Source organism: Periplaneta americana, chromosome 1 (assembly GCF_040183065.1).
Source record: "Periplaneta americana isolate PAMFEO1 chromosome 1, P.americana_PAMFEO1_priV1, whole genome shotgun sequence".
NCBI classification, from domain to species: Eukaryota; Metazoa; Arthropoda; class Insecta; order Blattodea; family Blattidae; genus Periplaneta; species Periplaneta americana.
In genome coordinates, this window is record NC_091117.1 from 98,544,480 (window position 1) to 98,556,984 (window position 12,505).

General features: G+C 37.2%; 1 protein-coding gene across 1 annotated transcript in view; it reads left to right on the top strand.

The window, feature by feature from the left end:
* Nucleotides 1–10,509: 10,509 nt before the first annotated feature.
* The window catches only part of LOC138698629 (lipid storage droplets surface-binding protein 2-like), a 466,618-nt gene continuing 464,622 nt past the window's right edge, over nt 10,510–12,505 (top strand). Inside the window, exon 1 of the mRNA XM_069824754.1 lies at nt 10,510–10,811. The gene's annotated coding sequence lies outside the window, so the exon portion shown is untranslated. The remainder of the gene's footprint in view (nt 10,812–12,505) is intronic.

The following is a 12,505-nucleotide window of genomic DNA, read 5'->3' on the forward strand; positions in this document are numbered from 1 at the left end:
CACAAGCTAATACCCGATTCCAGTTCATAGATCATCTGATATTATCTTCTCTTCTGTGTCAAGAAAAATTTGAATGCTATAAAAGCTAATTTCCTGAAAATTACCTAAATGTATGTGTGAAGCTTTTCCTAATGCTCGATAAAGACAAACTAAAAACGGAACTCACTGTGTTGTATCAGAGACAAGAATTCAGAAATATCAGTGGCGCAGTCATGCTCTTGTAGTTTCTTCTATCCTAGAACTTGCAGGCCTCATTTTCAGAAGTTGTGAAACTACTACGCATAGCTATTACCATACCAATGACAACTTCCTAACCAGAACGTTGCTTTTTGTGTTTGAAGAGAGTAATAATATAAGATTCTGATTATTACCACCCTCATTAACTTTATTACTAGCTAGGTGGTAATGCTAGAGATAAGGTTAATACTATATGACTTGTTCTAGTGTGTTTGTGTTTGAAGAGAGTAAAGTCCTATCTTAAAAATACGGTGAGAGAAAGACTGACCGCATTAGTTATGTTTTCCATTGTAAAGACACGTTAAACGAGATATCGGATTTTAATAAGATGATGGTTCAAAAGTTTGCAACTTACAAGACAAGGCGCATGGAACAATCTTAAATAAAGTTAGTTGCTTGGTTTATTTTTGTATGCAGCCCCCCTTAATTCAATACCCACGAGCCGCCACTGGTAGTTAGCAATTGTCGTTAAGATGTCTGACGTTAAAACATTCATTGACAATTGACGCGAAGGTAAGAAAACAATACAAAAATCGACAGAGAATCAAAGACGAAACGTGCCAATGCTAATATTGTGTGCACAATAAATTAGCCAAGAGAGCTATTAAGCACTCGCCATATGGAAACCAGTGGCGAAGCTACATTCATGCAACTGGGTATTCTAAAAATCATACCTTATATTTTTTTGTAGATAAACTCCAGTCGGAGTGTTTTTCGCTCTGCAAAGATGTCGATGATGCGTTCTTTGAAGATGTCGTCCCTGGAAAGACTGTTTAACAAACCCTTCTCAATAGCCAGAGTACTCAAATTGCTCAGTCTAGAATCTGACATGGAGTTCCTTAAAAATGTCTTAACTCTCTTCAATGCACTCATACTTCGTTCACTCGACGCAGTAGATACAGGGAAGGTGAGAATCAGTCTTATGAGCCACACTGTTTCTTGATAGATTTTTTCTAAGCCATTGTTCAAAAAAAAATTCAGCAACAAACCTGCAGGCAAATGCTTTGTTTGGTCAGAATAAACGTTTGTGAGTTCATTTTGAAGCTGTTCACTGTCAAAGTATGGATACTTTTTTACCAATGCACTCAACGTAAGTGACGGAAACACTGATCTATAAGCAGGGAACTGTTTTTCATCGAGTAATTCAACAAAATTAAAGTTTTTAAGATCTTCAAATCTCGATTCCATCTGTGTCACTATGGTATCAATTATTTCAAAAGCTAGGACTTGTAGTGTCATAAATGATCCTGATCCTGCCTCATTGTTCAGTACCTTAGCATCTTTGATGCACTCCTCAACAGTTTCCTGATTTCTAAGAGATTTTACATTCGTTATAGCAAGTTTTACTTCATGATTGCAAATGCTGATATTTGATGTACACTTTATTTGCAACACACTGTATAAGTGGTCAATGTAAACAAATATTTTCTGATAAAAACACAACAAGAAAATGAAGGTTGGATCTTCTGATCTTCTTAACAAACCAACAGCGCCATTATAGGAATCTCCATCTCAGTCTTCATCATTGTCAATAATATGAGACATCGCTCTTCTTAGTTCCTGAAAGTGAGCAGTTATAGTTGCTGTAGCTCTAGAGTGATAATTCCAGCGCGTAGTGCTTGCTTGAGGGAGTTTGAAACCTGCCTCTCTTAAAAGCATAGATCTTTTTGAAGATTTACTGAAAAATGTGTGAAAGGCTGTCAAATCATAAACAAAGAGACGAACTTTCTTAATCGTTTTGGCACCATACAAAAGTACCAGATTAAGTCTGTGAGCGTAACAATGAATGAACATTGCATTAGGGCACTGCTGCTTAATTATCGCATTAACACCACCACGAGAGCCTGACATCACTGAAGCTCCATCATAAGTTTGACAGATGAGCTTATTTTCAACTTTGCTGTCTTTCATCACATTCAAGATAACAGTTGATAAACCTTCGGCGGTTTTGTCTTTTGATACATCAAAGAATCCTAAAAACCGTTCTTGTACTGAATCGTTCACACAATAACGAAATATAACACTCATCTGTGATTTACAAGACACATCTAGTGTTTCATCTGCTTGAACTGACACGAATTCCGCCAAGTCTAATTCCTTCTGAATTGTTTCCTTGACTACTAATGTTGCACATTCAATGAATTCATTTTGGATTTCACTTGAAGTCCCTTTAAAGCCCGATATGGATTCCAACTTTTCTCTAACAAACTGCTCTTCTTGCGCAAGCATGTCCAATATTTCTAGGTAATTGCCTTTATTTTCTGACTGATCGCTCTCATCGTGTCCACGAAATGCGAGCTCTTGCTTTCCCAAGAAGCAGATGACTTGAATCAGTCTGCCAAGATATCGTCTATTGCGACTCACCATTTCGTTGTGCTTGAGACTCGAGAGCCGAGCCGCTTCTGATAGAGCATGCTCTATTCTGAGCTGTCCCAGAAGATGATATCGTTCCCAATTAAGAATATGTTTCTTAGAAATTTGATGTTTTCGTGCTCTACGATGGAAGTTTTCATGCATGCAATCCCAGTTTCACTCCATTCTTTATTATCGCCTTCACCACCAAACAGAAGACAAACGTAACAATGCATCATGCCGGTCGTTACACTTGTTGTTAACCATTCATATTGCTCATACCACTGAGACTGAAACTTACGTGACTGATGTTTATCACGCTGTACAATGTTTAGATGAGGTTTTGGTCTTCTCTCTTTCACTGCACATTTCTCTGCATAGGACAACGAAGAAAATGGTCTTGATTTCAGATACACTATTAGATCACTACACTGATCCATGTTTTTAAATTCACAAACAAACATGCACTGAAATACCGCTCTCACTTCACTTCATCGCGTGGTTATTTAAAGACACTGCTGCTAACCAATACAGTCATGCTCCTGCGTCGAAAAGTGTAATTAGAAAAAGTTCGTTTTCACGAAGTATTCTTTACCAACCGTTAAATGTATTTTCAATTTTCACGTTCGTTTCAGTAGCTAATCTAATTCGAATTCTATACTATAAGTGTATTCGTAGTACCGAAATACCGCACCCACAGTTGACTGAATAAAAACGAAAAGTGAATAAATGGATGATACACGATAATAATGAACACAACTGCACTTTACGGAAACAGACCGACGAAAAATGAATACTGTCCTCTAGTATAAGTATCGCAGATCTTTTTGTCACTTGTGAGGAAAGAGGAAGTTAGCAAGCGAGCCTTTATGGTGATGGTCCTGTGCAGGATTGGGTCAAACAAAGGGACTCGGGTAGACAAGGGAGGAGCATTGACACAAAGGAAAGTATACTCAGTTGCTTAGAAGAAATCGACCTGTAGGCGAGACGCCTCCATTACTTTTAAACTAAAATACAGTAGATCTACTAAAAGAGGATGAACAAGAGAGATCGTTCTTAATGTATAACATTTTATGAGGAAATAACCAGAATAGTAAAAAATAAGTAGCAGATGCAAACAAGATGTCTAACAAATGTGAAGGCCACACCTGTGGAGTAACGGTAGCGCGTCTGGCCGCGAAACCTGGTGGCCCGGGTTCGATTCCCGGTCGGGGCAAATTACTTGGTTGAGGTTTTTTCCGGGGTTTTCCCTCAACCCAATATGAGCAAATGCTGGGTAACTTTCGGTGCTCGACTCTGGACTCATTTCACCCGCATTATCACCATCTCATTCAGACGCTAAATAACCTAAGATGTTGATAAAGCGTTGTAAAATAATCTACTTAAAAAATAAGAAAAACAAAGGTGAAGAGGATTTTGCCTGAACAAAAATAACATGAAGCTGAAGGATTATCAATGAGTGAATCAGGGAAGAAACGTCAATGCAAAAGACCGCTATGTTGAATGAGAGCGTGGTGACTTTTCACTCTCATTTGCAGAGCAGTTATTTTTATTTAAAATGAATATGATAGGGGCCATCGCCTCAAGTCAGATTATAGATAGTCTTTTTTTTTTTATCCAGCAACATTTACAGTGGTGCTGGGAACTGGACAGTGTTCACCAGCCAATAACGAGTGGTGTGACCACAGTTGTGCAGATTCAAGCCCCTCTCGACAGAGGAGTTTTCTTAACCAAGACAATTTTAAAAGAACAATAGCCTGTTCTCTTTTTGAGGGAAAGATTTCATTTGATGGAATTTGTAGTGACAAGATAAAAAAAGGGATCTTATGCGTTTCTCGTGTTTTTCATGTCTATAAAAGACCGCTATTGATATTGACGACTTTGACAAATGGAGATCATAATAATAACAAAATACAATGAAAGCAGTAGTGATAGTGTTGTGGAAAAAATTTCCAACAATAACAATAAACTCACAGTCTGTAACGTTTTATTAGATTTGGTTTTCTTAACTTATTGGCATTATAGGACTATTTACACGAGTTCTGAGTGTACTTCTACTGTCACGGCGTTTGGCAGGATGGTGTCTGTAGGGGGTTGCAGCTGGTTGGGAGAATACAAATTGGACAGTGACTCGCTTCTTTGTTTAACATTTAAAATTTCAGGGGCCAAAAAGATCTGCGATACTTTTTTTATACCATAATTTCTCACACACTGACAGACTGCAGCTTTGCCAACCGTGGCCGAATTCGGCTAAACGTAGCTTTTAGCAGAATGGTCGTAGTCGAATGGCAAAGTGTAGCCGAATGAGATTCCATCGAATGACCATTTGTGAATACTTGATTTTATTTGTAAACACGTTCTTCTATCAAATTTTATTTTCTCACACTCTAATAACCATAAGAAGTTTCTCGCTTCCTCAAAAAAATTACGAAAACATAATAGAAAATTTAAGTTAGGACTGAATTCCGGACACTGCGACCATTATTTATGGCAAGGAAAACTTTATTATTTTCAGTTTTCTTTTCCTGTTATGTGAATTGCGCCCATTGTTTAATGGTCAATTCCTCGATTGGTGAATTCGCCGACACCTGACAGTGTCTTTATTGGGAGTCGACTATGCAACAAAAATGAACTGGCCCTAAATTAATGCATGACATATCCAACACATCCGCCTTCGAACATTGTAACTATAGCATAGGTCATAGATTCTGGTTATTACTCTGTGAATGTGTGTTGCTTCATTTTGGTATTTGTAGCTGAATTTCGGACCTTTGTAGCAGACTCACTAGTATTAAGGTTGGTGACGCTGAATGACACGTCCGGAGCATGTCCAGAGTCTAGGCTCTTTCCAGACTTCACAGCACACGGTTTAGCATTAGTGACGTATGCAAGCACTCCGCTTGGCGCATGCGCATATGCTTTCTCTATCAGCTGCAGCGAGCCTCATTTGAAGCAGTCTCCTCATTCAGTGAGTGTATAACTCATTGGTGAGTAGCCATAATGTAGTTGTGCGCTGGTCCCGCGCCGAGGAGCTGGCGTCAATCCTTCCGTAACTAGAGAGCATAATACCGAAAACTAGAGATTTCATTTACTTATACCAATGGAAACATTTTTTCTTTTTTAAATTCGTCAACTTTTGGATACAGTATCGAAATCTTGGGTGATCTCCCGACTGTTCCTAATTACTTTTACTTATTGCTGAGAGGTAGTTCATTTATGATGCTGCACTCCCGTCATAACCAGGATGAACAGCGTGAAAACAAATTTGACAGATAACTATGAGAGGAGGAACAAAGGTGTACGATGTCTTGTGTAGTACTGAGGGTTATAAGTTCCTAGTTTTGATACATACACATTTTGGTGGGAATGTGCCTGTTTATAAAATGTTTCAGCGAATCTTCTAATGATAACTGGGATACTTTCCACTTTTAGATCTTGATGTATCTCTTCGTTTCTTGTGTACCACCCGCTGTTATGAATTACACGTAATACTTTATTTTGTACAACTCGAATGGGATCTAATGTTGTCTTAGGTGCGTATCCCCATACTGTAGAACCATACAAAAGCACTGATCTAATCAGCAATTTATAAATTGTCACTTTTTTAGATGTTGACAATGCACGTGTTTTTAAAAGGGGATACAGTTGTACCATTCTTGCTATTGTTTTTGCTCGTGTATTTGCAATGTTGGTATGCCATAACAGACGACTATCCAAATGGATTCCAAGATACTTAACAGAATCCTGAAATTCAAGGGCAATACCATACAGTGTGAGTTTAGTTTGTGGTACACTTCGAGTTCTACTGAAGGCTATGACTTGACTCTTCATTGTATTTACAGTTAAGCGCCAATGTTGGAACCATTCTTCTATAAGGTGGACATGCCGTTGAAGTCGACCAATGGCTAGATCGGCATTACGATGTGTAGTGTATGCTAGTGTATCATCTGCATATAAGGCTAACCTGGTGACGTCAGTTTCTGGAAGATCTGAAGTATATGCACAATATAAGTAAGGGCCCAATACTGAGCCTTGCGGAACTCCTCCTTGAATTTTCTTTTGTCTTGATAAACAGCCGTCTTCCTTAACACAGAAACGTCTGTTCCGAAGAAAATCAGCAATAATATGAATCAGTGCATCAGGAACCTCTGATTGGATTAATTTATAAATTATACCAGTATGCCACACAGAGTCAAATGCACTTTTGACATCGAGAAATATTGCTACGGTAGTAGCTCTGTTATTGAAACCGATAGTTGTTTGTTCAACAAGACGCAGCAGTTGGTGTGTTGTGGAGAGACCTTGTTGATATGCAGCCTGATAGGGTGGAATAAGGTTTGGTGCACTGTGTAGAAGTCTGGTCATAAGAATTCGTTCAAATACTTTGCCAAGAGCATTAATCAAACTTATTGGTCTGCGATTTGCTGGAACCTTTGGATTTTTCTTTTGTTTGGGAATGGCAGTAATATATGCAAGTTTCCAAGCATCTGGAAAATATCGATGAGCTATACACTGATTGAAAAGCTTGGTAATATACATAAGTGCCTTTCTAGGTAAGTTTTTAAGTTCCATGTTGTTAATTTTATCAGGACCTGGTGCCTTTTTAGGTTTAAGGCGTTTAATAATGGTTTTGACTTCTGACGGGCTCGTTAAACAAATGTACTGGAATACGGGACATAGTAGGAATGTGCTGACAGTTTTCTCGACATGGCGATAATGTTCAACTAAGCTGTCACATTCATTAGCAGGTTTAAATTGGTTCTCAAAACAATCGGCTACCAGTTCAGCTTTTTCACAAGACTTATAAACTGGGCCATCTTTGCCATGTAAAGGTTGATTTTTAGAGTAGGAATCATGTTTGGTTAACCGTTTGGTGATTGTCCAAATTTTGTTTGACTGTCCTGCATCAGCAACATCTTTTTCAAATTTCGAAACTTTGATTTCTAGTGCCATTTTGTGCACTCTATTTTTCATAATGTTATATACGTTTTTGTCAATTTGTGATCTAGTTTTTTGCCAGCGCTTACGAGCTCTCTGTTTAGCCATTCTTAGTAGTCGTAAATTCGAGTTTTGATGGAGATAACTTTGTATTGGTTCTTTCTCTAGTGAAGCATATTTTGCTGCTTTCAAAGTATTTTCAAAGATTTTAATTCCTTCATCAATGTCTTCTTTTGTTGTAATCAATGGATTAGCAGAAATTGGTTGTGAAATATATCCTCGATAGGACGACCAATCCATGCTGCTTAAGAAAGCTTGAGGAAATAGCCTCTCAGTAGTTGCTCTTTCAATGATTAAAACAACAGGGTTATGATCAGAGGACAGTTCTTGTAAAGTGTCTATAAACAGGGGTAAAGAATTACATCTGAAAAGAAATCCATCAAGTACATCTGGTTTATGATTTGCATTTTGAGGGTAGAAAGTAGGTTTGTTAGGAGCTAAGATTTGATAGCCGTGCTTGTCAGCATGTTTTGAGAGTATGCGACCTCTGGTTGTTGTTACGCGTGAATTCCACTCAATGTTCTTAGCGTTGAAGTCACCGCCAATTATAAAATTATTTGATATACAGGATATTGCATCAAGTTCTGAAACTAAGAAAGGCTTATTTGGAGAGCAATACATCGATCCAATTAAAATGGTTTCGTTAATGTACTGAATTTCAATTAAAGTTATAGATATGTGTGTAAGCTGGGGTGATTGTATTCTGTAGTGTCTAATACAATTTTTAATTAAGATAGCTGTTCCACCAAAAGGGCCATTACTTCCATCAGAGCGATACACTGTATAATTTTTAACGCTGAGTCTCTTATTAGGTGTTAATTGAGTTTCTGTGATTAAAAACACATCTATATCATGCTGATGTAAAAAGTCGTCAAGTACATTTTTATCCCTAGTCACTCCATTGGCATTCCAGGTCACTATTTTTAGTGGCTTGTGTAACTTTTGTCTGGGTTTATTTTGTTCCAATTCCAAACAGACTAGAAACACCATCAATGAACACTGATATTTTATTAAAAATATCATTTTGTTGCTTCACTTGCAAGAAGGTTTGATGTAAACATCTTAAATAATAACTGATATTGAATGTTTTTAAAAAGTTCCACCATTCTCTCAATTCATGAAAAAATTGACTGAAAGATGAACTGTCAGCAAATTGATCTGGTGCCTGTCGAGTATTATTATCGATATTTACCTTTCGGAATCCTTTAATAACCTGTTGAGTGACAGGAAGTGGAGGAAAAGACTGGGCAGAAAGATCTGGCTGCTTCTTATGGGTAGGATTCCTGGTTTTCACTCCATTTACGTAAGCTTGGTATTTTGGGCACTGTCTAAAATTAGCAGGATGATCCCCTTGGCAATTTGCACATTTTGCAGGAATAGAAGTAGGTTTTTGACAAGAATATGATTCATGGTTCTCACCACATTTAACACATCGTGATTGGATGTGGCATGAATAAGCCTTGTGGCCAAACCCTTGACACTTGTAACATTGAATCGCCTCTTGCCGGGAGATGTAATCTTCAATTTCCACTCTAAGATGGCAAAGACTGCGTAACTGACGAATATCGGGTTTGTCTTGTAATTGATTTACTGTCAGGACCCAAATTGGCATAGGCAACCATGTCATTAAGCCTGTGTTTTCTTCTTGGACTTTTTTCCTTAATTGTCGAACTGACTCAATAGGATAATTTAAACTCCGAAGTTCAGTTAGGATTTCTTCAGACGAGGATTCATTTGGAAGTCCTTTGTAGTACAACTTTCAATACTTTTGAAATGTTATAAGGAAAGGTATAGAAATTATATTTTTGCAGAATCAAATAATCTTGTAATTTCTCAAAATCATCTTTTGTTGAAACATATAGTTTCAGACCGACAGGACTAAACTTCCCTTCTGCTAATATTTGAAGCGAGTTCTTCAAAGTTTGTTGCAACTTAAAGTAATCAACTTTACTTGTTACCACAATAGGGGGTGGTGGCTTATGTTTCCGACTTCCATTTTGGGAATTTGCAGATTTTTCTTCTGTGGTGGAAAAATCCATTTGTGATGTAGGTTGTTGACTTATAGAATTATCTATTTCAATTTCTGGATCTTCTAATAGTGGTTGGAAAACATTGTTAGTTTTCACCGGAACTGTAGTTCCCATTTTCTTATACAAACGAGTAGCTGAAGTTCGGGGAAGAACTCCCTTCATTTTACTATGTACTGACTTGAATTTAAATTCATGTATGTCGGCTTCTCTAGCTGAGGATATTTTTCCGACTTTACGCCGTGTTCCAGAAAAGTTGTGAACTCTTATGCGAATATGCGAAGAAATGGCATTCTTCTCCAGTTGTGGATTTATAGCAGCATCATAGATGTCTGAATGAACCTGAGCAGTAGTTATAATTTCACTGAAATCACTCGAATTTTCATTAGAAGTCATATTGAATAAACTACACAATGGGTCCGTCTACAGACGGCCCAAAAACGAAGAGAATGTAACTCAAATAAATATAATAATTGTAATTAACACACAAAAATTAAGAACTTGCTTTCAGCACAAATTTTAAATAATCTGAACACTAGTGAAAGTTAAACACAATATGAGCACTGTACGCAACAACACGCAGCTACTAACTGACTAGCACTGCTCTCCACCGCGTACCACAGCCAACTAGCCAATGGAAACAGGAAAATGAAAATGCGCTTATTTCTTGAAAATCCCATGGGTATTCTAAGGCTCACAGATTACCCTTCAGCTTCGCCCCTGATGGAAACTGTAAGTTTGGCAACTCAACCGTTGTTACCATAGCAACAGGCCTACCACGCTATGTGACATTCAGTTGTTTTTCCGATCGCAACGCTCCTGTCATGTCCCATCTTAAAAAAAAAAAAAACAAGTATAGTGAGATTACTGTTGATGATATAGCATGATTTTGCTATTTCTGCACTTTTATAGCGGGTTTTAAAAAATCAACTTGGCGACACTGATGCAGATCATAGTACAATAGGTAGTGTTGCCAATAGGACGGAAATTCCGTCAAAAGTGACGGAATTTCAATGTAGCGGACGGGAAAAGAATGGCTTTGACGGGTGACGGATTTTCTGGCGGAAATCTTGATTTACATCGTCTATTGACTTTTTAGCTGCTGTCATTTTTAATTATTTAATTTTCGGGGGAGCGTAGATCAACAAAGCACATCAACTGCAGAACTAGAGGCAGATGTTATTTTAATCAAGATTGGTAAGGAAGTTTTGCTTTTATTTGTGTATAGATATATTGAGTGGGTCTTATCTTATTTTTTTTTTTTTTAATTTTGACATATCCAGTGTTAAACCCTAGATCATATATAAAACAGATTGGCCAAGCTTATATTAAATTTAGACGCAACTGGAAAATAACGGACGCTATGCGTCGCTAGTGTCGAGAAATGAGCTTGCAATAACAAACACTAGATGGCAGAGTACCTGAACAGTACATAGAGTAATACGACTGTGGGATGACTTTTTTACGTCATGCCACCTCCAAATTTCTTCCTCATTGTAATGTGAGGTTATGTTACAATAAGACTTTGATGTGTCGCTAAATTGTAGTATACATAAGCTTGTTTTACCCAAATTCATCAACACACATAGATGACATTTTGGTACATGGCTGATATAATGTTGTTTGCGTTCAATATATAATCTGTCATTTGATGTACGAAATCTAATTGTTTTTAATTTTCAGTATACAATACCTCCCTAGCAACAATTATCACAAAATACTAAAAAGATCAGATTTGTCTGCGTTTGTTGAATGCACATCATGATGCTCACGAAAAGGCACTAATTTATTTTGTGTGAACAAGATTACAATTTTTGAATATGAAGGAAAAGCAGGTATCCCTCTTCTGAAATTTATCCGAAAGGGGAAGAATTACAACTCCCTCCACCCAAACTTGTTTCCTCTTTTCTAGGCCTATATGTTTTCATTTTACAGGTGTATTATATGATGCGATATGGAAGCAGATAAATAATAACTGTACGTTTCTCGTCCACATTAAATTCAACGTGTTCATAACGTAGACTTGATATATTGCTTCATGTAGGCTACACAGCTGGCAGTGTTCTTTTTACGAATAAGCGGTCGTACTAATCATTTTCTTTTCATCTGAACTTTTTTGCTAGAATATGCGTTTGTGTTTTTATTTGCTCTGTATGTTGTTAAATAACTACTGAACATCGTCTTTGGTTAACAAATTGTTCTAGTATTCGTTTTATATCAGTCTTACGGTATTGAATTATGTCCATAACGTGGGCGAGATATTATCAGGCTGGAAAATTCGCTCTGAATGCATTTTTTTACACAATTTTCTAATTTTCAGCAGATTTACGATACCCTGTGCGGTTTCTCTGCCAATGCAGAGTTAATTGCAATATACGGTAATTCTGTTATTTTCCTGACACTTTTATATCCGTTCTCAAACGTACTGATTTAGATTCTTTACCCTACTGTAGGTATTTTGCTCTCTACAAATCATCGTTAGTCATATGAAATAGCCTATAATAGTTGTTTGCAACGAATTAGTAGACAACCTCAATCCCTCCTGACCGCCTCCCTTACGAATTTCTTTCTCACTTTAATCAAATTTACTTTATACTGGTCCTTAAATTACTGAAACTAGTGCTGAGGTAGTTACGGTGATTTCTGAAGTGAAAATCGTTCAATTTATAAGGGTGAAATCAAAAATAACTTTTGTAGCCTTTCCTTGTCCTTAATTGGAAATTTGAGTAACTTCATATGACAACAATATTTCTTCCTTCTTCTACAGTTAACATAATCGCAGATGGGCATTTCTAAATGAAGTTTGTTACACAGAAACCTTTGAGACAATATTGACACTTGAAGTTCTTTATATAGTTCGTCTATAAGAGTTAAATTAGCGCTGAGGTAGT